This window comes from Haliotis rubra, unplaced genomic scaffold (genome assembly GCF_003918875.1).
Source record: "Haliotis rubra isolate DU_JTF1 unplaced genomic scaffold, ASM391887v1 Scf50, whole genome shotgun sequence".
NCBI classification, from domain to species: Eukaryota; Metazoa; Mollusca; class Gastropoda; order Lepetellida; family Haliotidae; genus Haliotis; species Haliotis rubra.
This window is the reverse complement of record NW_025767191.1, coordinates 3,085,279-3,107,614: the sequence shown is the minus strand read 5'-3', so window position 1 is coordinate 3,107,614 and position 22,336 is coordinate 3,085,279.

The window sequence follows — 22,336 nt, the reverse complement described above, 5'->3', positions numbered from 1 at the left end:
CAACCAATGGTGCCTTTTATGTGTACATTCGCATTAATACAGCATCCTACCGGGTACCCATACACTGCGAGTATCTAGTCACTTTCCAAAGGAGTCACAAAATGTAACATGTTTTTCAGCCTTAGAACATCGATGTCCAAACAGCTGAACACAGTCTCCCCGATTAAAGTCGTTAAATGTTGCTTTGCTGTGTCAAGACAAACCACATAGTCATTTTTCCAGAGTTGTTACCCTATATTGCCTTTTACGTCCTCCAGAATTTGTTTCTTGGAATATTCGAGATTGGTTAATCTCTGGCATTGATGTTACATATGAACTTTACCTGATCAATGGCATTGTGACTATATTTGCCACTACCCGTCATGGCCACAAGTTCCACTTGAGGCCCAACTACGTCACTATGTTGACTCTTCAAATCGACAATGTCAAACCAATCTATACTACCCATCAAAAGTTTAGACTCATTTAAAGCACTCACTATATGTTATTTACATATGTATGGCTACATCAAGATGAATTTCTCCACTATCTTGGGGGAACCAGCTGCAAACCTTATGCAGATGAATCGCATGAGGATCATGCATTAAATTGCTGAAAAGCATGTGCAAATATTGTGCATGTAAACAGCTGCGTTTTGGTGTATAGTTTTGTTAAGAATTCGCAAATTTTCACTGAGTTTCATCATTTACTGAACTCATGACAATAATCTTTTCAACATTACAAATTTGTTTTACAATACATCAGTTCATGTGTAAACAGTACCTTTAAACAGTTTGGAATATTTTGCAAAATCTAGTTTAGAACAGTTGCCTGAAGTATGTGGCTACATTTATACCAGTGAGTCTAAACTTTTGATGAGTAGTATATAAATCATATAAATGCTCATCCCTCACTGCTACTTGGTTGACACATGTCATCGGTTCCCAGTTGCGCAGATCGATGCTCATGCTGTTGATCGCTGGATTGTCTGGTCCAGACTCGATTATTTACAGACCGCCGCCATATATCTGGAATATTGCTGAGTGCGGCGTAAAACTAAACACACTCACACTGCTACCACTGTGAAATACACAACTAGGGTATGTAATATAGTCGGTGTCCCAGTGGAATGCAGACTTCGGCAGAGATTTTCTTACGATTACGGAAGTTGTTCTTGTTTTTTAAAGATACTGAGATAGGTCTAACTGCGGCATGAACCAGCATTCATTCCCTTACATTTCCATCTATGTTCTCGCATTGCTTAGTAAGACACGTTACCGACTGGCTTACCCGCCTCCTCATTGGCGTCTTACACTAACATGGGCGGTGAGGTAGCCTAGGGGTTAAAGCGTTCGTTTGTCACGCTGAAGACCCTGGTTCGATTCCCCACATGGGTACAATGTGTGAAGTATTTCTGGTGTCCGCCGCCGTGATATTGCTGGAATATTGCTAAAAGTGGCGTAAAACCATACTCACTCACTCTTACACGAACAGGAACATTCACCACCCACGTTAGGACTCCAGTCGACTCGACTAATCTTCCTTTTCGCCTGCTTGTATACCGTCTTCAAGTCATACGCACCAACTTAATCTTACCAAAAGAGCAGTAATCCTTGTTACCCTTATAGATTCTTGAGCTAACATCTCTTTCTAAATGTTATTGTTTCGATATGAAAACACAATCGATTTTAAGGCATAAAGCAGACGCCAGCGGTCGTTGAATCTTAACGGTAGCAGATTTGGAAAGTCTAAACTGTGAAAGAACTGATTTAACAACAGTTTGAACGAGAATCGATTTTTAACCGAATGAGTCACTTAAGCCACAAGAGCCACAGTATTATAGTTTTCAAGCCATACTGTGGTAAAAGATTTGTCTGATATACGACAATACGCATGTGCCCCCAGACAATCTGTACATACTGTCACGTGACTGGGACAACAGACGACAAAAGCAGACGACAGAATGTGACGCGCGTGTAAAGCGACATTTCTGTTACTCCAGCTTCTAACACGACCTTTCTGTTTACCCAAGATCGCCGTTGTTGATTTAGTCTGAAGATGTGGCAATCCAAAGACTCCGACATTTGGAACCACAGGCTTGTATGAAAATGTCATTTATGGGTACATATACCATGACTGACAAACAATTATCTTCTACTCGGGAGACGACAAAGTAGGAGGACCGTGTACTATAGGTTTATTTGGGTTTCAATTAATCAAATCTTAAAGGAGAATCTAGCAAGGCAAACATTGCTGGTGGAGTCAATAATAACCTTTGCGTTTCTGATCTTTCCACAGAGGCTCCTGTTCCAAGTAACACCATAATAGCAAGATACCATCATAGCTGATAAGTTAAGATCTCGCCATCATCGGATGTACGTTAAGATAACTGACTCACCTTAACCTACCACATCGCAGACACGGATCATTTAGTTTTATTGACTCCTGGGAACATTTCTCGAATTTGTATGTGTACTCTTTCATCCTGTAATTAAAATCTGTTTCTGTGTTTTGATCTGGTATTTATGAATGTCTGTGGAAGGAACAACCATCTATTCTCATTTTGACTGTTCGTGAACCGTGTAATTCAGTACACACAGTTTATAATGCAGGTTTAAGTATGATCCGTTTTCTGCATGGTCACTATCGGAAATGTATAAAATATGAAAGGGATGTTATTATTTTGATTCGTTAATCAAACAATTTCTAATCATGACGATTTTAAAGTACCGTCTGGGTTATCGGGGTTTTACTGTATAAAGAAACACACGAAAGCACACGCGAGCATGCACATCAAGAACTATTTGTTACCAACATCCATGTATGATTCCCACAGCTTGAAAAACAAACAATAATAATGAAACATATTATCTCGATTATCCACTGATTCAGTTGGGCGTAAATGTAAAGTAGCGGTGGATGATAAATGGATGACTGATGTTCCCGAACGAGCAGTCCACAAAACCTTGGCTCAAAGAACAACGTAATTTTACCTAGCTAAAGTTCAAGTAACGTCTCATTAAAGATCAGCATTCTGTAATAGAAACAGATTACAATGTAACCAGGCTTACATTTTAGTCGATGACACATTACATAATCATGCATTCTGCAATGACGTAATTCTCTGAGCTTTTATTCGTCTTTTATATCAAACGAGTACGAAAGTACAGGTCCACGCCGAAGGCGTTACATTCATGTTCTAATGCTGAAAGTGTTTATTCGATATACGAGTTGGACAATATGTTGACAAAGGCAGCCCTCAATATTATCAGCTGCCCGCGACACACAAAATGCCCTATTATTGTAGGTTTTAGTGGAGCCTATGGGTGATCCAGCGACCAGAAAGGCTGAAGGGTACGCCTCTCCACTGCACAAGTTGCCTTCCTGAGCCCATTGAGACTCATCACTCAGCCTGAGAGTCATGTTCCGGTATCAGCGCAAGGCATTCTGGGATGGTGTACAGCCCATAGAATGTTCCTGTCCATGTGGAGAGAGCTATTTTTGTGGCTGGATCAGTCTAAACCGCTCAATATGATGTCAGAAAGCCGTTGTAGAAGCTCCTGCCCAAGTCAATAGTCTCCCCACAGGTTAGGGGAAATGTAACCTACAGTGAATGTTTATCGCTAATAAAGTCTTGTAATTGCGTCAAAATTGACAAACTCACATTGGAAATTTCAACACCGTTCGACCCTCTTGCTTGTAGTCAATGCCTCTAAGCAGGGTTATATTTGATTGGGTTATTCAGAGGGAGATTATATTTCACTTTGTATATTCCATGTCATTTTAAGGTACCAGTGATCTTTAATGACTGCCATTTCTAAGGCCTGGATTGATGAAGTGGATTGACGGAGAGCCGGCGGGTAATAACTACCCATCAGACCTATACTCCTGACAGTCACGCCGCCAACCAAAGAACGCGTAATTGAGAGTTTGGGATGAATCGATGGCCACCGTGAATACAGAGCTAATTAGATTACAGCCCAGCAACGTTTGTAAACCATTACAGGGATTTTTGTAGACGTTAAGGACTATCTTTGTGTTAAGCTCATGTAAGGAGCGTCGGAGGGCACATTTGTCTCCTACCAGTGGATTCGCCAGACGCCTGAGCCAGCGGAATAACGCCACTATTGTGTTGTGCCATTATGTACTCCCCCACCATCAGAACCGTCTAGCATTTGTCTTACCAGGGCAGTAGTGCATCTTTACGCCTTGCCTGACTACGATTCATTGCACTTACATATCAAGTGCGTCTCACACAAACGCTTTTAAAGCCACCCTCCAGGTCGAGAGATACACCGTGCAAGGCCATAAAGGGAGATTACTCGGAACAATGCTACCATGACTTAGATTAATGTATAGGTCGTATGACCTGGTCGATAACAGTTTTAAGGGGATACTTGGGTAGAGTAGACGAATCCTCCCTTGACACCTCGGTCGGCGACGTAAGAACTTGACAGTTGTGGCTTCTGTGATGGAGGCCAGAAACAATATCGCTGAACACGTATTAGCGTTATGCTGGTAAAGAAACAACCATGGACTCTAGTTTCTCTACTCGGGTCAAAGACCTCCCACTGTGTCAAGAATTAAGGACACTGCAACTAACTTTCTCGAATTATAAGACCTTAGGAGGCAACAAAGATATTTATGGGTACTAGTAGAGAACACACTAGAACGATCAACATTTTGCTTTACCTGAATGTGATACAACAAGGCATGTCAACTTTCCTACTTATCTATATTGCAGCCATGAGGCCAGCAACCATCAGCAACTGGATGTGTTTGTATTGTGTGTCTAGGCTTATGTATCTCAAATATTTCAGTGTAAATGTGTGTCTTCATGATGCAAATATACACAGGAGATGGAGGTAAATGGTCAAGTCCTTGATCATAGGAAATTCATTTTCAGAATTTCGGATTTTCTACCGGTTCCGTTTCAATGAATCTCCATACCTGAATCCATAAAACAGATCTCTTACTTCTCTAATCATTTCTGTCGTTGAATTACAGCTTTTTATAAACAGGCCATGGTTTGTGATAATCTTTGTGCTAAAACTCCCCAAATATCTATCTGGCAATATTCCAGGTCCATAGATTCAGATTCCCCAACTCCCTCGCATCTCTCTGGCAAGTTTCCGGGTGTGAATATACAAAGTCGCAGTACCCCGTGACAGTCCATCTGTTGGGATTCTGGGTCAGAGCGTGTAGACTGTCCCAACCACATGCTTGTCAACCTGATTCCCGGACTGAATATATACAAACATGTATATGTAGATAAGGTAAACCCAGTGCTGCACTGTCTTTAGTGTTTCTGAGGGACCGAACCTTAAAGTGTCTCCTTTAAAGTCCGAAGTTATAGAATCTCTATACTGCATGCAAATCTAGCTGTTAGGATTCCGGCTCAGAACATACAGTTTTCCCCAAATCCCCATGTGCTTGTCAGCTTGTGAGGATTCAGCGTCAGAACATATAGAATCCCCATCCCAATGTCTGTCTGTTTGTTGGGATACGGAGTCAGAAGATACAGATTCCCCTAACCTAATGTTTGGCTTCAGGTCCTAATGAAAGTCTGAATATTCCCCAGAACAAATACTGCACGTCCTTGGGAAACTTGGTTCCAGAAATTCAGTGACTGCGTCCAATGAGGATTCCGGGTCAGGAGACTGACACACAAACACTCACACAAGAACTGTCCTAGATGTGGATTGGGTGGTCACAATGTACGATGTGGCTGATTCGATGTCATCATACTGTGACATAATCACCCTTAATCGGAACTATTGCTTTCCCTTCCGCAGACCAGGATGACCCTGATATATATTACTGCAATGAGAATGGGGTTTAAAACAATCTTACTTCACTCACTCACGAATTCCCTTGTCAAAACACGATCACCATTTGCCCTGCAATCTTTTGAGATTAATTTGTTGGCAATGTAACTTAACTACTGGTCTGATTAGAAACGCCTTCTAATAATGATATTGGAAGATAGGCTCTTATTGACAACGTATTTACCAGCTGTAAAGTATGCTGAGACATACTATATTAAGGACAAGCTAAGCTGACGGCAGAAGTGATATTTACGGTAAAGGAATTAACTCTTCCCTTAATAATAGCCAGATGAGACGACGGAACCTTGTCTAATGGCCACGAGGGTCAAAGAATTCCACGGCATCTTTCTGATATTACTGCTGGCAACGTCATGACTGGTGTGGTAGAAGCTTCTGATCTGTCGTCTTTGTATTAACGGCGCTATTTATGTTTAGATCAATACTTAATATCAAAGAAAATTTGACAACATAAATTCAGCATTGCCGACTGATTTTCGTCTGTCAGTGTTGAAACAAAATGAACAATCGATGAAATAAACTTAAAAAAATATATTCACACAAGAGCATGGAAGTGATGTTATTTCTGGTGTGCCTTTCTGAAAAAAATATTTGCGTGCTAGTGAACCTTGAATCAGAAGGTGTTGATGGTGATGACAAACGGCTGCTTTTTTTTACAAACGTTATACTTAGAGCTGCACGAATTGCATGTTTGGAATCGAAACTTAGCATTGCAACAAACCGTGCAGATTTTGAGGACGAATCCGGAATTTGGAAAAGTGGAACAGGGCTAAATATTGTAATGTAAGTTATTATTTTGCAAGAATAATCACCACCAAGTCTATGCATGGCTTTCTACCAACCTACTATATACAGGATCTTACGCCTTGAACATTGGACTGAAGACAGTCGATTACGTGACTAAACACTAAGACGCTGGAAGTAAAGCAAGTTGTCTCATTCGGAAATTTACATTAATCGTTGTTTCACAAGCAGGATCGATAAATCCTATGGCCACAAATATAAAATAAGAACGGGAAGCCCTAAAATCAATCAAATTCTCTTGCGACCCTAACCTATGGAATGCACCACAAACGCACTTACTCTCCAGTATTTTCACAATCCTCGGACAGCCTAAGTCCATGTTGGACAATATTTTTATGAAAACATCTTTTCACAAAGGAAGTTCAAACACGATACAATTAAAACTCGCTTTACCAATTTCCCGGGTTACTTGAGGGGGGTCCCAAGACGATAGCGTAATTGTGTTTTCGCTTGCTGTAGACTAGCGCCATCTATCACACACGGGGCTCAGATGGCCTCGTTCTCGCCTCTGTTGATAGTGGTCACCAGGAGGCGCTTTAATTGCCTCGCGCCGCTAGATGGCGCTTGTGTCCGCTAGCCGGACGTCACCAACAGAAAACCTTGAATGATTCGTATTCCTTGGACGAAGGTTTTACCTTTTTACTAAAACGCTTTTCTTTAAGTGTGTCAATCCTTGATGCACGACTGCTTTTTTTAAAGTTGTTATTTCAGATTTTCGATGAAAAGGTGAATTCAAGGTGCTTTGAGGTTACATGAAATCGATAGACATATTCATGTTCAATATCAAACTAAAACATTTTCATATGAGTTCGACATTGGTTTAATTAGGTGAACTTCTTCATGAACAAATTCAGGATGCTTTATTTATGAGAATGACAAATTGCTGTACGGCCAGGATTATCGCTGGTCGATGGACTTAGTTAGAAATGTAGAGCATTTAAGAATGTGAACGCGAATAAACCCTCAAACATTCTACCTGGACATCATCCAGTGTGATTAAGATTCAACTTGAGACAAAACTTAATTACAAGGTGTTATATGAAACAAAACAGCGCAGGTAACATTTCCATTAGTTTTAGTCTTTAGCCAATCCTCCGAAGCATAAGGATATAACAGAGGATAAAATCCGAGTCCCATCAACGTAAATCACAGTAACGGAAAAAGTGAATAGAAAGTGATTGGTATCCGGTACTCAAAGACACTAGATTCCAAGCAAATAAGCCACCTTTGTTACTGAAGTCGGGTATTGAATCAAACAGATTAACAGAAGTTTGAATTACTTCATTTTTACAATAGTTATTGTACACAGATGCTCATTAACTTGTCGCTGTGTTGCATTACAGAGTCTTGTTTCATAGTTTATTGGTGCTATGTTGGTCGTCCATCAGATACTATTCTCGGCGTGCTTTCGTAGTTACGGATCGAAAGAAGATCATTAGTTTGTGGACAGTGATACCTTAAACATTAAAGTATTCACCTCCTCAGATTTGTGTTGAAATTACTATAGAAGGGTGGGTATTGTATTGCTGAGTCACGACAGTTATTTGAGAGGTAGTTTCAGTGGAGCTGTTATTAAACAGTACAGTAACGTATCTCCTAGTTGAACCACTAGCGTTGAACTGTACAAGTCTTCAATTGTCAATTGCTTGAGTAATTGTAGTAGTATTAGTATTAGTATTAGTATTAGTATTAGTAGTAGTAGTAGTAGTAGTAGTAGTAGTAGTAGTAGTAGTAGTAGCAGTAGGAGAAATATCGTAGAAGCAGCAAGACGAAGAAAGAAGTTGAAATGTACACGTCCTTATTGTTTCAGGTTTAACTCTAATGTTGTGTTCTATAGTCATGGGGTGGAATGTCAAATGTCTCCACCGCGGTTACGTACATGCTGTGGTTGACTAAACCTGGCAGCTTGATGTCCAGGCAGTAAGAATGCAGGCACCTGAGATTGGTTGATTCGTTTGTTGTTTAACGCCGCACTCAGCAATATTCCAGCTGCAATGCGGAGGTCTGTAAATAATCGAGTCTGGACCAGACAATCCAGTGATCAACATCATGAGCATTGTTCTACGCAATTGGGATACGGTGACATGTTTCAACCAAGTCAGCGAGCAGACACCTTAGATGTGTGAAGAGGAACGTTGTGTGTGTGTCTACTGCATCACAAAATATATCAGCTATGATCTCTGTCCCACTTTCATAAGTATATTCTCAATAGTATACCATGAACTTACATACACAAACGGATATATATGGAATTTCATTTTGATCTTCTTGTGACCCAAAATTAGCGCACCATGTTCAAGTTCATTGACTTTATATGTATCTCAGATACATGTTCTGTGGGTTGTCACTTGAGATTGTTTATGAGATCCTCCTCCATGACCAGGATTCTCATCTCTGCCAGGTTCCGTCAACTGCACGCGGAAACTTCACATGTATCCGTCACGGATGTCACGACCAGCTCGTGGATGTTCCGGCCTCCTCTCTGGGTCAAGGATAAGAGATTTCAGTGCATGTGAACACTTTACTCCACTTCAATTCGGTGAATCATACATATAGATACACCAGGCATCAATGTATACTGAATATACAATTCCGCATGTGTCATAACTTCGCTTCTCATATGTATCCACCATAGGCGGATCCAGGGTGTGTGTGTGTGTGTGTGTGTGTGTGTGTGTGTGTGTGTGTGTGTGTGTGTGTGTGTGTGTGTGTGTGTGTGTGTGTGTGTGTGTGTGTGTGTGTGTGTGTGTGTGTGTGTGTGTGTGTGTGTGTGTGTGTGTGTGTGTGTGGGGTGCGCACCCCCCTTTTTTGTGCTGAAAGTTTGTTAAATGACCATTGAAACTCGGGTGAAAATGAAGTGTGCACCCCTCCTTTTCTCAATAGTGTGCCCACCCCCTTCTAAAAAAGCTTTATCCGCCCCTGTCCACTCTTTCTTTGGCCTGCTAATGAATCTTCATGAAGACATGATTGAGAATATCTGACTTTAAGAGGAGCTTACGTTCACCGTAACAGTTTTAAATGTCTGCAACCAAATTGTAGAGTTTAAACTTATGAAATTCATATGAAACACCCCGATAGTATATAATGTTCGAGTATTGCGTCGTCTGTCAGTTGAGAGAGCTTAATATCCGCCAGAACGCCGGAACTCCTTTCCAGGCTTATTACGCATCGTGTGTTTTCATCAACTTACATATAATTCCTTCTTCAGGTTTTTCAGTGTTGAGATTACCTTTTCTAGACTCAGACTTCCGGTAACTGTCTTATAATAATTGTCTACAGTGTTAATTCCCGAGTTGACTAGCCTTCCAGGAGCCTGTGTTGACAGTGTAGTTACAGTTTGGCTAACAGTGGATGCACAGCTACCTACATAGTCCTCTATGGTAAGCTATAAAGGCGTGATACCAATACCGTATGTACACAGCAACATAGATGGTGTCTTGACCAAAGTGTTCCTACAACCAGTTCTTTGTTGTGATCCTGCTTCTACTACTTCTCCTGCTTCAACCACTAACAATGTACCAGCACTCACTACTACTACTACTACTACTACTACTACTACTACTACTACTACTACTACTACTACTACTACTACTACTACTACTCATACTCCTACTACTACTATCACTACCACCACTATCACTACCGCAACTACTACTACTACCACTACTACTCCTACTCCACCTCCTCCTACTACTACTACTACTCTACTACCACCACCACCACCACCACTACTGTGTTTCCTCCAGACACTGCCACTACCACTACCACTACCACTACCACTACTACTACTACTACTACTACTACTACTACTACTTCTAATGCTTCCACTGCTACCTTTACAAGTACCACCATTACTATTACTACTACTACTACTACTACTACTACTACTACTACTACCACTTCTGCTTCTACTACTACTGCCACTGCCAGTACTACAACTACCACCATTACTACAACTACCACTTCTGATACTACTACTGCTGCTACTACATCTACTACTATTACTACAAATACTACCACGGACTACTGCATTATGTCCTTTCCAATTTGTCAGTGTTGGTCATAGTGGCGTAGCTGTCCATTAACTCATTTAATTCCAAGACATGTACTCCTATCTGCTACCGTAACTACAACCACGTCAACGCCTACGCCTTACTACTGCTACCTCTACCAGTACATTTACAGGTACTGTCTCCACCAGTGTCACCGCTTTTACGGCAATTACAACTTCCAGTACTTCTTCTTCACCTACGAGGGACGGTGGGTAGCCTAGTTGTTAAAGGGTTCGCTCGTCAGGCGGGTTCGATTCCTCACGTGGGTACATGTGTGAAACCCATTTGGTGTCTCGTAGGGTGGTATTGCTGGAATACTGTTAAAAGCATACACAATCACTCACTCTACCACTGCTCAGGACACAACCAACATATGTAGTAATTCCATTGACTCACATGTCTGTTCCTCACAGTAGTGTCCAATGTGTTTGGTGTGAGGAGTTTGTTCATCAATAGTCCATCACACCAGAGTGCTAGACTAATGTTGAAAATACAGTGCATTATGAAAATACTAAAAAAATATGTATTTGCTCATCTGTGGGAATGTGGATTAATCTGTATAAAGTACGAATGCAGAGTTCTATCCCTTGTATTAATACGCCTGTGCCCCCCAAAAATCGTTGTCGAGCGAAGTGACAAATGTTTATGCTAACCCCTCTGTCTAATTATTACAATATCGAGTTGAGGAAGTGAGTTTCTATGACGCGATCATTACATGACCGATGGCAGGAGATCCCTCCTGGATGTGATTCTAAATCATATTTACGCTTCCCTTAACATGAATCTGGAATGTAAGCAATGTCCCAACAGGACGACGGTTCGATAGCAAACTCATTTTCACAATTTGATGCAGATAATCAATCACAAACACCATGTTTAGTCTCCGGCTAGATGCTTCCCCCAACACGGACTCAAGCATACGTAAATGTCTGAAATCAAGGAGATTTATCGTCGGGTTCTGGCGGAGGCAATGTCCCCACGCCCCCTGGTCAAAATCCCCCACATATCTCGGACCTACGACCACGAAAGCTGTCTCCCATATAACATGGCCATGGATCAAACTCTCGACAACAAAAGTCATTTAATACACAATTGCCCGTCAGCGTCCAGGCTTCAATGAGACTGATGAGAACCAGGCAGTCATCCCCAGATATTACTATATCATGTCTATAACAACTCCAATATCGATCGTGTTGCTAATAGAAAGCACCCCTATACGTCTTGCCCCAGAGCGGCCCGTCTCTCAGTGACGCTTCCAAACCTAATAAAAGTATTAATATGCATATCTATTACTGCTACGTCCTTTGTACTAGTGATATCTCATATCTGAACTAATACAATTGTTGTAATCAGTTAACAGAGTTTCGGTCTTTGTAAATGGACGCCTAACCTCATATAGGCTAAAGGCCGAGACGTAATTTGTCGAGATGCTGTGTAGTAGGTGCGTTACATGCTGAGAAGATGCATTAACCTTACGCAATAAATTCTGACTTTATTTTGTATGGCATTTCGTCTGATGTCATCTTTTAGTGACATCGTCGCAGGGGTATACAGAAAGCTTTCTAGTTTTACTTAATAACGAAAATCATAACAGAAACAAACTTTATGGTTTTGTAAATTGCAAAATTACAGTGAAAGACCAAGTTTCGTTTTGAACAGTGCAAAGAGTACTTCAATAAGCTCAGCCAAATTGATGCAAATCCCATGCTGTTAGTGAAATGAAATATATAATGTTTTGCGAAAAAAGCATTGCGTATTCCATACTGCAGAATATTTGTTGCATATAATCAATTTTCCTCTGATTAGAAGTAGAGGTTGTTAAACCAAGTCACTTGTTCAGTAATAGAGATCATTCAAAAGTGTTTCTCAATTTACTGGCAGGAATTTGATTTGATTATAATTGGAGCAAAAAAACCAACCCCTAAAACAAAACACTTTTACAAAATGAGTTCTTATGGCTAAAAATCAGAAGGCATTTACACTGGCGTATTTTGTTGTTAAAAAAAACTAGCTAAGGTTGTGAACTACTAACTTCCAATGTAGTTCGAGAGAAAGCTGAGGTAGAATCTATCCTCATGCACACGCACGTCTCAATGTTGCCACAGTCAACACACGTCACACTACACACCTACACATGTACATCTTCATGTTGACACCAGACAACACACACGTCACACTACACACCTACACATGTACATCTTCATGTTGACACTAGGCAACACACACGTCACACTACGAACCTACACATGTACAACTTCATGTTGATACCAGACAACACACACTACACAGCTACACATGTACATCTTCATGTTGACAGAGACAAAACACGTCACACTACACAGCTACACATGTACATCTTCATGTTGACACCAGACAACACACACGTCACACTACACAGCTACATAGGTACATCTTCATGTTGACACCAGGCAACACACACGTCACACTACACACCTACACATGTACATAGCCATTTTGACACCAGACAACACACACGTCACACTACACAGCTACACATGTACATCTTCATGTTGACACAGACAACACACACGTCACACTACACAGCTACACATGTACATCTTCATGTTGCCCTAGACAACACACACGTCACACTACACATAAACACATGTACATCTTCATGTTGACACCAGACAACACACACGTCACACTACATACATGTTGACACAGGCAACTTCATGTTGACATGTACATGTCCATGTTGACACCAGGCAACACACACGTCACACTACACATCTACACATGTACAACTTCATGTTGACACCAGGCAACAAACACGTCACACTACACATCTACACATGTACATGTCCATGTTGACACCAGGCAACACACACGTCACACTACACAGCTACACATGTACAACTTCATGTTGACACCAGGCAACAAACACGTCACACTACACACCTACACACATGTACATCTCCATGTTGATACCAGGAAACACACAGCAGTCAACACGCACGTCACATTATACACCTACACATGTACATCTTCATGTTCACACCAGAGTCTCGCATATGGAAAATCGATCCCGGATCTTCGGCCTGAGGAGCGAACGCCTTATCAGATGGGCTACCCCACCGCACCCCAGCGATAACAAGTTAAGAATGACAGGAGTTTCCTTGCACAGATGGTGAGGTGGATGTACCAATATACTCGCTGCATAAGCTCATAGTCATTATGCAGGATCGAGATAATTGGCTGAAAACCCCATTCACTTTGCTACTTACATTTTTTCATCAAATGCCTCTCGAATTCAGCAGTAACTGGCCAGAAATGATAAGGGGCCATTATGGCCAACAGGAATTAAAAAATAAGGAACACTTTTACAAACCATAATATGAATTGCGCAAAAACTTCATATCAAATAATTTCATAAAGAGGACAATGTGACTTTTGTTCAACTGTACAACTTACGACAATACAAAGAGTACAGAAAATGCTTACATGCATATTTGAGTTGATATACATTTTCTAATATTATATATAATGAGCAGTAGACAAAGCCGAATCTCTTAGAAATTAGATTTAGACAGCCAAAATATATATCATAGAAGAACCTCAACATTAGTCACAGACGTACGTGCTCTATGTCAGATGCTCTCTTCTCAATCATTTAAGCACAACTTTTGTATTCGAATATGTAAAAAAATCAATGGTTTTCAAGAAAGCTAGCTGTCAGAATTTTGAATAATGATTTTCAAATCAATATTTTAAAACTTTTTGTAACTTTAAAAGTTGACAACTTAGATCAGAAGATAGATCAGAAAAAGACTCCAATCCAACCTCGACCAGTACGTGCAATTGTATAACACGTGACCATGACCACATACTCTGCCTCATTATCACAACGTCTGTGACGATCAACGGTGATTAGAATTATGGGTCTTCAACTATGTTATATACGACTGAAACAAGAGTTAAAACAAAGTCCGTGATCTTCCAATGACATCACCGTGATGTATGAACCATCAACGCCAACGATAACATTGTGTTTGTACCGCCCCGATAACCATTGTGCACCGCAACGCTACATTTATTCAACAAGTATATCATCAATTAAGATAACAAACAGACCACATGGTTCGCTGTTAAACATGGAGCATTAACCCGAAATTTTATAGCGAAGCTGTAAAATACGCAGACCAATGGTTGGGGGGAACCTCTACTTCAATGTGAATAAACGTCACAACTAAGGCAGAAAAATAAGGTTATCTGCTTGTGTCGTTACTGGAGTTGATACTTGGACATAAAGAGGACATCCAGGGAGACAGGCCTGGGAATTGACTGAAATCCTCGCGACTGTCCCTAAATCTATACACAGCACACTGTCCAGTCAATGTAGTTTTCCTCAACCCAGACATGTTTTTAAGTCTTAGAATTATTTATAAACGTGTCCATACATTTATTTACGGTGAACTATGTTTTCTGTTTGAGTCTGAGTAAAAGGTAATTACAGCGGAGAACCGACGTACTTAAATCTGTTGATAGATTAATGCAGAAAGGACACATCCAGGTCTTCGCCGTGAAGAACACTAAAGAGTACTGAGCACTGTCGTGGAAAACCCTCTTTCACAACTTGACCAATTTTGTGCAATTTCAATTTTACAAGCCTCTTGTGTTTATGTTTTATGCGGATCTTTCTTGAAATAGCTTGACTTTTGCATCTTCAGCACGGAAGGGGGATGAACATCGGCTATAAAGACTACTGAAGAAGGTCAAAATACTTTATCTACTGAACATTCTCGTAAGAGACAATGAGTTTGATTTTTGGGGTTCGACAAATTGCGACAAATTACCCGCAGGATGATGCTTAACCAGCTGATAACTGCTTTCCGTATTGCAGGCGTGTCATAACAAAGCATCCCCCGAGCAGGAGAGTGTGTCCAAAGCAAGCGAGTGAGTTCAAATACAGTTGTCTTCTTCAAAATTTAAAATTCAGTTTCGGTTAATGAATGCTGACATCTTTAATAGAAATTCAAGTTTCTCATTAAAACATTTGGGTTCTGGCCCTCTGAAAATAACGATTGAAATTGCTTTTTGTTATGAAAATTTTAAAATGTCATCAGACATTTTGGAGACGATGCGTTTGTGTTCAATTGACTAGCTAATGAGATTGGACAAAAGATCAGTTACAAAATCCAGTATACAATCGAACACGCAAGTGAAGTAATGTGTTGTAAATCCCCAAATAACTTGCAAAAATTTGCAAAGATAAATTATATATTTGCAAAAAATTATGGAACTAGATTAAATTTTAAAATGATGACGAGCATAAATAGATTGGCGACTGCACATTGTGGTCATTTAGGATTGTTTAAGAATAGCGTTAGTCGTGAATGCAATCACTTTCTGGTGTTCGCTTGCAACTGAATACCAGGCGCTTAAATATATGATCATACGGTTGTTGGAACTCAATGACCTCATATGACCAACCAATTATGCAAAACAAACAGATGTCAAATTGACGAATGACCGGGGAGAGTCGGAACTGCCTTGTTCTCCGAAACAGCGTCTGCATCCCAGTCCAGTAATAAAGGAAACCTTACCCTATCGTCCGAGATATTTCTATTATCTACGTCCCACCAAGCCCGATAGTCATTCGTCAGACCATCGGCGGTCATACGGCGGTCAATTCATTGATGACCGCTTCATATTAAGCCCTTGCCACCTGACAAGACAGGAACAATATCAAACGTGCATGCTATGCATCCAATGATGTCCGTGTTGTATTAAACCTTCGCAATCTGATAAGACGTGGACAGTGAATGATGGTCAGGAAGTGCATGTGAAGATGCACAGTGGACATGGAACACCCTCTTGACCGGATCTCTTGACCATGAGAAGGTAGAGGTGTGATTCGTCCGTCACATGGGTTGACAGTGACATATTATACACCGGAGCTGGCATCTTGCAGTGGTGCTTCTGACAGCGTGCGGGGCATGTCGTGACAGCTAGTATGTCAAGGCTTCTTCATCCCACTCACTCAAACAATAAATACTGCTTTCTAATAACACAGTTAGCTCTACAAGGATGGAGTAGAAATAGTGGCCATGGCCTTGTTCCTCAAAGCGATTTCAGCACTAGTATGGTCGGTTTGTTGTTTAACGCCGCACTCAGCAATATTCCAGCTATATGGCAACGGTCTGTAAATAATCGAGTGTGGAGTCTGGACCAGAAAATGATCAATAGCATGATCATCGATCTACGCAATTGGGATACGATGGCATGTGTCAACCAAGTCACCGAGTCCGACCACCCGATCCCGTTAGTGGCCTCTTACGACAAACATGGGTTACTGAAGACCAATTCTAATCTGGATCTTCACGGGTCCTCAGCACTACCACTATGGTAAGCGAATATTGCAATATAGGAGTTACGGTCACCTCAGTTCGCTCTGTGGAACGGGCCTATATCACCGACGCCGACAAATTAACAGAATTGGCAATGAAACCGTTTGAGCCATGAAAGGTCGATGGTGGTGGTACTGCACCCTTTATTGAAAATCATCTGAAGGAAAGTATGTTAGATGTCCTGAAGCTCACTGTACCGGCAAGTATTGATTCTGGTAACTTTATATTAAGGAAACCTGAATCACGGAGGTCACAAGAACAGAGTAGCCTAGTGATTAAAACGTCCACACGCCACGCTGAAAACCCGGGTTCGATTCCCCACATGGGCACAATGTGTGTAGCCCAATTCTGGTGTCCCCCGCTGTGATATTGCTCGATTATTGCTAAAAACGGAGTAAAATCATACTCACTCACTCACTCACTCACTTGGTCACTGGTCTAGTGTATTATGTATGACAGAGCTAAGGTATTATATAAAGTGACGTCATGTAGAGTGAGTGAGTTTAGTTTTACGCCGCACTCAGCAATATTCCAGCTATATGGCGGCAGTCTGTAAATAATCGAGTCTGGACCAGACAATCCAGTGATCAACAACATGAGCATCGTTCTGCGCAATTGGGAACCGATGACATGTATCAACCAAGTCAGTGAGCCTGACCACCCGACCCCGTTAGTTGCCTCTTACGACAAGCATAGTCACCTTTTGTGGCAAGCATGGGTTTCTGAAGACCTATTCTACCCCGGATCTTCACGGGTAGACGTCATGTAGACATGTACGAGGGTAGTGTATGTGTTGGAGGGGGAAGGCAAGGTTTGGTTGTTCTTTGTTGTATTCATGATTAATTTTGTGTAGTACAGTGACCATGGTTTACTGGGGTTGTACTTTTAAAAGATGTAAATGTACTCGTACATGATGCCTTTTCATGGTTCTGAAGAACAACGTATAAGCATGAGCTAGTTAAATGTGGGGCATGGTACCAACGAATCGTGTGTTATTTATCATAATAAGACATGAAATGTTGTATGAGTGAGCGAGTTTAGTTTTTACGCCGCTTTTATATCCCGCAGAAATGGAAATGTTGTATGGTTTTAAGATTGTATATAATGGTAGTGCTAAGTAATGTCCCTCTTAGACGACCGAAACGTAACGGTTTCACGGCATGTACTGTAGTTGGACTCAAACATGATGCGCTGTTGGTAGGTTGTTGTTTTACGCCGCGCTCAGCAATATTCCAGCTACATGGCGTCGGTCTGTAAATAATCGAGTCTGCACCAGACAGTTCAGTGATCAACAGCATGAGCATCGATCTACGCAACTGGGATACGATGACGTGTGCCAACCAAGTCAGCGAGCCTGACCACCCGACCCCGTTAGTAGCCTCTTACGTCAAGCATGGGTTACTGAAGACCAATTCTAACCCGGATTTTCACGGGTCTTGATGCGCTGAAGCTAAGACACGGTTTGCTTGAGGTGGGTGTAGAGGGTTACTTAAAATGATGTAAAGGGCCGTTATTAAGACATGACGCACTTAGGCGGCACCAAGATGTGACGTACTTTGGTGGTATCAAAACATGACGTATTTAGGCGGTACTAAGATATGACGTACTGGGCGGTATCAAGACATGGCGTACTTCGGTGGTACTAAGATATGACGTACTGGGACGGTATCAAACCATGACGTACTTTGGCGTACTAAGATATGACTTACTGGGGATGTGTCAAGACATGACGTACTTTGGCGTACTAAGATATGACTTACTGGGGATGTGTCAAGACATGATGTACAGTGTGTGTTGAGACATGATGTACTAATATTGTACTAAGAAATAATATGATGAACTACAGCAGTACTAAGGTATGGAAGCGTATCAGTGATACAGTCAAAATAATGATCATACTAAGGCCTGACGTACTGGTGATGTATAATATCCAACTAAAAAAACACAGGGAAACAAAGACTGCAACTCAAGAATCGATCGAACCCTTTGGTACAACACTGAACATTGCACGACGTAATAAGTCCACTTGACGTAATTGCCAGACACGAGAAACAGTTAGGATTCAATCAGATAATGAGAATGTCCTGTCCGAATATGTGGGTGGGGTATTTTAGCAAGCTGTAAATGTAAATTGAGTCATTATTGAGAAACGATTTCTCAGTCCTGAGAGGTATTTGCATATTTCTGTCTGTGTTATTCATATTAGACATCATAACTTGTTGACGGGATTGAAATGGACATGGAACTAGAGATACGGTCACATGGGTTAACAATTCTATTGACCAGGGTCTCTGCCCGATTCCGTTCTCATCACACTAAAATATGGGTCATTAAAGTGGGTTTTCCAGCTGACCTGTTGATAATGCCCAGACTACTATAGCTGTGATTCCAGCTCCGACAATTAGCTGAATGAGTAATCCCATCTCGCGCACTATAACCCACAAACAAAAAACTCATTCTTTGTTAAAGAAGAAGGGAGGTAATCACCACTGGAGTCAAGGAATGAATGTTTTAGAATATTAACCGACAATAATGTCATTTAAATATTATTTGATGCTCGTTTTAGAGAATTCATATTGATCAACCGTATGATGAACCTCTCTTTTAGACTCCATTAGATCTCATTTGGTTAATTGGCCATTTCTGCAATTCTAAAAGGCACGTGAATCATCGCTACAGTGTTTTCCAAACCGGGAGCGCATCCCCTGAGAACAGGATAATTCAAAATACAACTTCTGTGACATTTCCCTGAACGTTAGAGTATCAGAGCTTGAAAGCTCGATCACAGTGGAATCATACAGGTTTGGTGAAGATTGCTCACTCACTGGCTGCGACAGATTGCACGTGATGTTTTAGGTCAATTATTTTTTTAAATTCAAATTGTAATTAGCTTAGCTGGATTTCAAAATCCGTGTTCTCTTGTGTTTAGAGCAGTTTTGAATCCTATCAATTATAAAAGAATTAAATAGAACGAGCATGTGAAGAAAGTGTAAGCAAATAAATCCGTTGTAAACATACGCTCACAGGTGTAGGTAGTCTTGTGGATGGCGTTTTTGGTATTAATATGTTAATGATGGCAGCTACAGTTGTATTGTAATATGACAACATTATGATAAATAATTATATCAAATAATTCCTCCCTTGGAGTGTGGGATGGGGATGTACACTTACCATGTCGTGGGCCAAGGTTTAATTTCCGTGACGGGTAACGCATAAACCCTCACTCACTCAATCACCCATTCGCTCACAGAATAGCGGAGGCAAAAGGAGTGAGTGAGTTTGTTTTTTCGCCGCTTTAAGCAATATTCTTTCAATATTACAGAAAATGTGCTACCCGCAATGAGTCCTTGTGGTGAATCGAACCCGGTATTTGGTGTGGCGAGCGAACGCTTTAACCATTAGGCAACCCCGCAGCCCTGAACAAAATACATATCAAGACTTATCAGTTCAAAAAGATTAGAACCTTTATAAGTTTGTATATTATAGGATGTTTGGTAATTTCCCAGACTGGAGAATACTTAAGTTTTAATTATTTTAAAGGCCCAGCGCTTCCTTTTGGTGCTAGGGAGGTGTGTCTAATAACGGTTCAAAGAGAGCCTTTCCCCGACATGGCTGTTGATTGAATAAATAAAATGATGCAATAAAAAGCACAAAGTGAGAGTTTTCAATTTCCCTTAGATTTATGTTTGAGGTTTGTTTATCGCTGATCGAAACACGTTATAACTTGAAGCGTTTTGACCATAGTGTCACACAAAAAATAGTTATGAGAGTATATGTTGCTGAAGTTAATGCGGCCTGTATTTGAATGTATCTTTCCCACTGCGCATTGTAACACAGCATGATTCAGTGAAATCTCGTTACATGGTAAGATCGACTGCGTAGTATACGAGAGGGTGATAGGAGAAGGGGATGAAAGCTGCTCCATACAAAAGACGCTAAAATATGGTACGTGCTGTTGCTGTGGCTGGAGTTCAGGATACGGAGACATGACAAGGACTGGTCGTTTCGGAATCAGTATAATTCGAGAGAGAGAGAGAGATTGTCTGGACCCCTCGTAAGGATTCATGGTGGATCGGATTCACTTAAACATGCTACTCAGCAGAAGGTTCACTTTATTATATCAATCATTGAGTTGTTTGATCCAGACTCGATTATCAAAAGGTTGCCTGGATTAGGGTTAGCCGCGGCGTTTAACAATATGCACTCTTTTACGATTGCCTGACTGGTCTTTTTTCACTAACTTAGATACTTCTAATGAGTTCGGGAGCTATAAGTCCGTTTATTTTCTGAAGGGATATAAAAATCCACGAATAGATTAAAGCCAGAACATAATGTGTTCGCTTTTATAAAATCTCTGACAAACAAGATTATAGAGTATAATCACTCATCCGTAATGATAACAACCAAACACAAGAAGCCTTGCGGATCCCACGACGTAAACACCTCTCGTAGCGACTGGTTAATGTAACCAACTGAATGGGCGTCCCTATACCCAAGTAGCTATTCACTGATGGTGCCAAACCAAGGTAACGATTTATGTTCATAATATTTGTGAAATGTCAATGCTCACTAAATCATATGCAGAATGTATCATATTAAGGTAGTGTAAGATGAATATCGTATCTTCATCCACCTCGGATAAACAAGGGGCGGTGGGGTAGTCTAGTGGTTAAAGCGTTCGGTCGTCACGCTGAAGACCCGGGTTCGATTCCCCACATGGGTACAAAGTGGAGATACTGTTGGGATAGTGCAAATGAGGCGTAAAACAAAACTCACTCACACCTAGGCTAGGTAACGACAAGTACCATATGCCATACCAACGGATCGAACCTGTTCAACTCACGCCCGTTTCACCACACCACGAAGGAAGTCGCCTTATGAATATACTATCATTTTGCTGACACATATTTCTACAGACTCTACCACAATTCTTATAACAAATTCACAAAAGCTTTTGCTTTTGCTTAGGGCGTAAGCTGAACAGGTTCGATCCGTTGGTAGTGTCATATGGTACTTGTCGTTACCTAGCCTAGGTGTGAGTGAGTTTAGTTTTACGCCTCATTTGCAATATCCCAACAATATCTCCACTTTGTACCCATGTGGGGAATCGAACGTCTTCGGCGTGACATAGACAAAGCGTTCGCTCGTCACGCTGAAGACCCGGGTTCGATTCCCCACATGGGTACAATGTGTGAAGCCGATTTCTGGTGTCCCCGCCGTCATATTGCTGGAATATTGCTAAAAGCGGCGAATAACTAAACTCACTCGCTCGAATAAACAAACT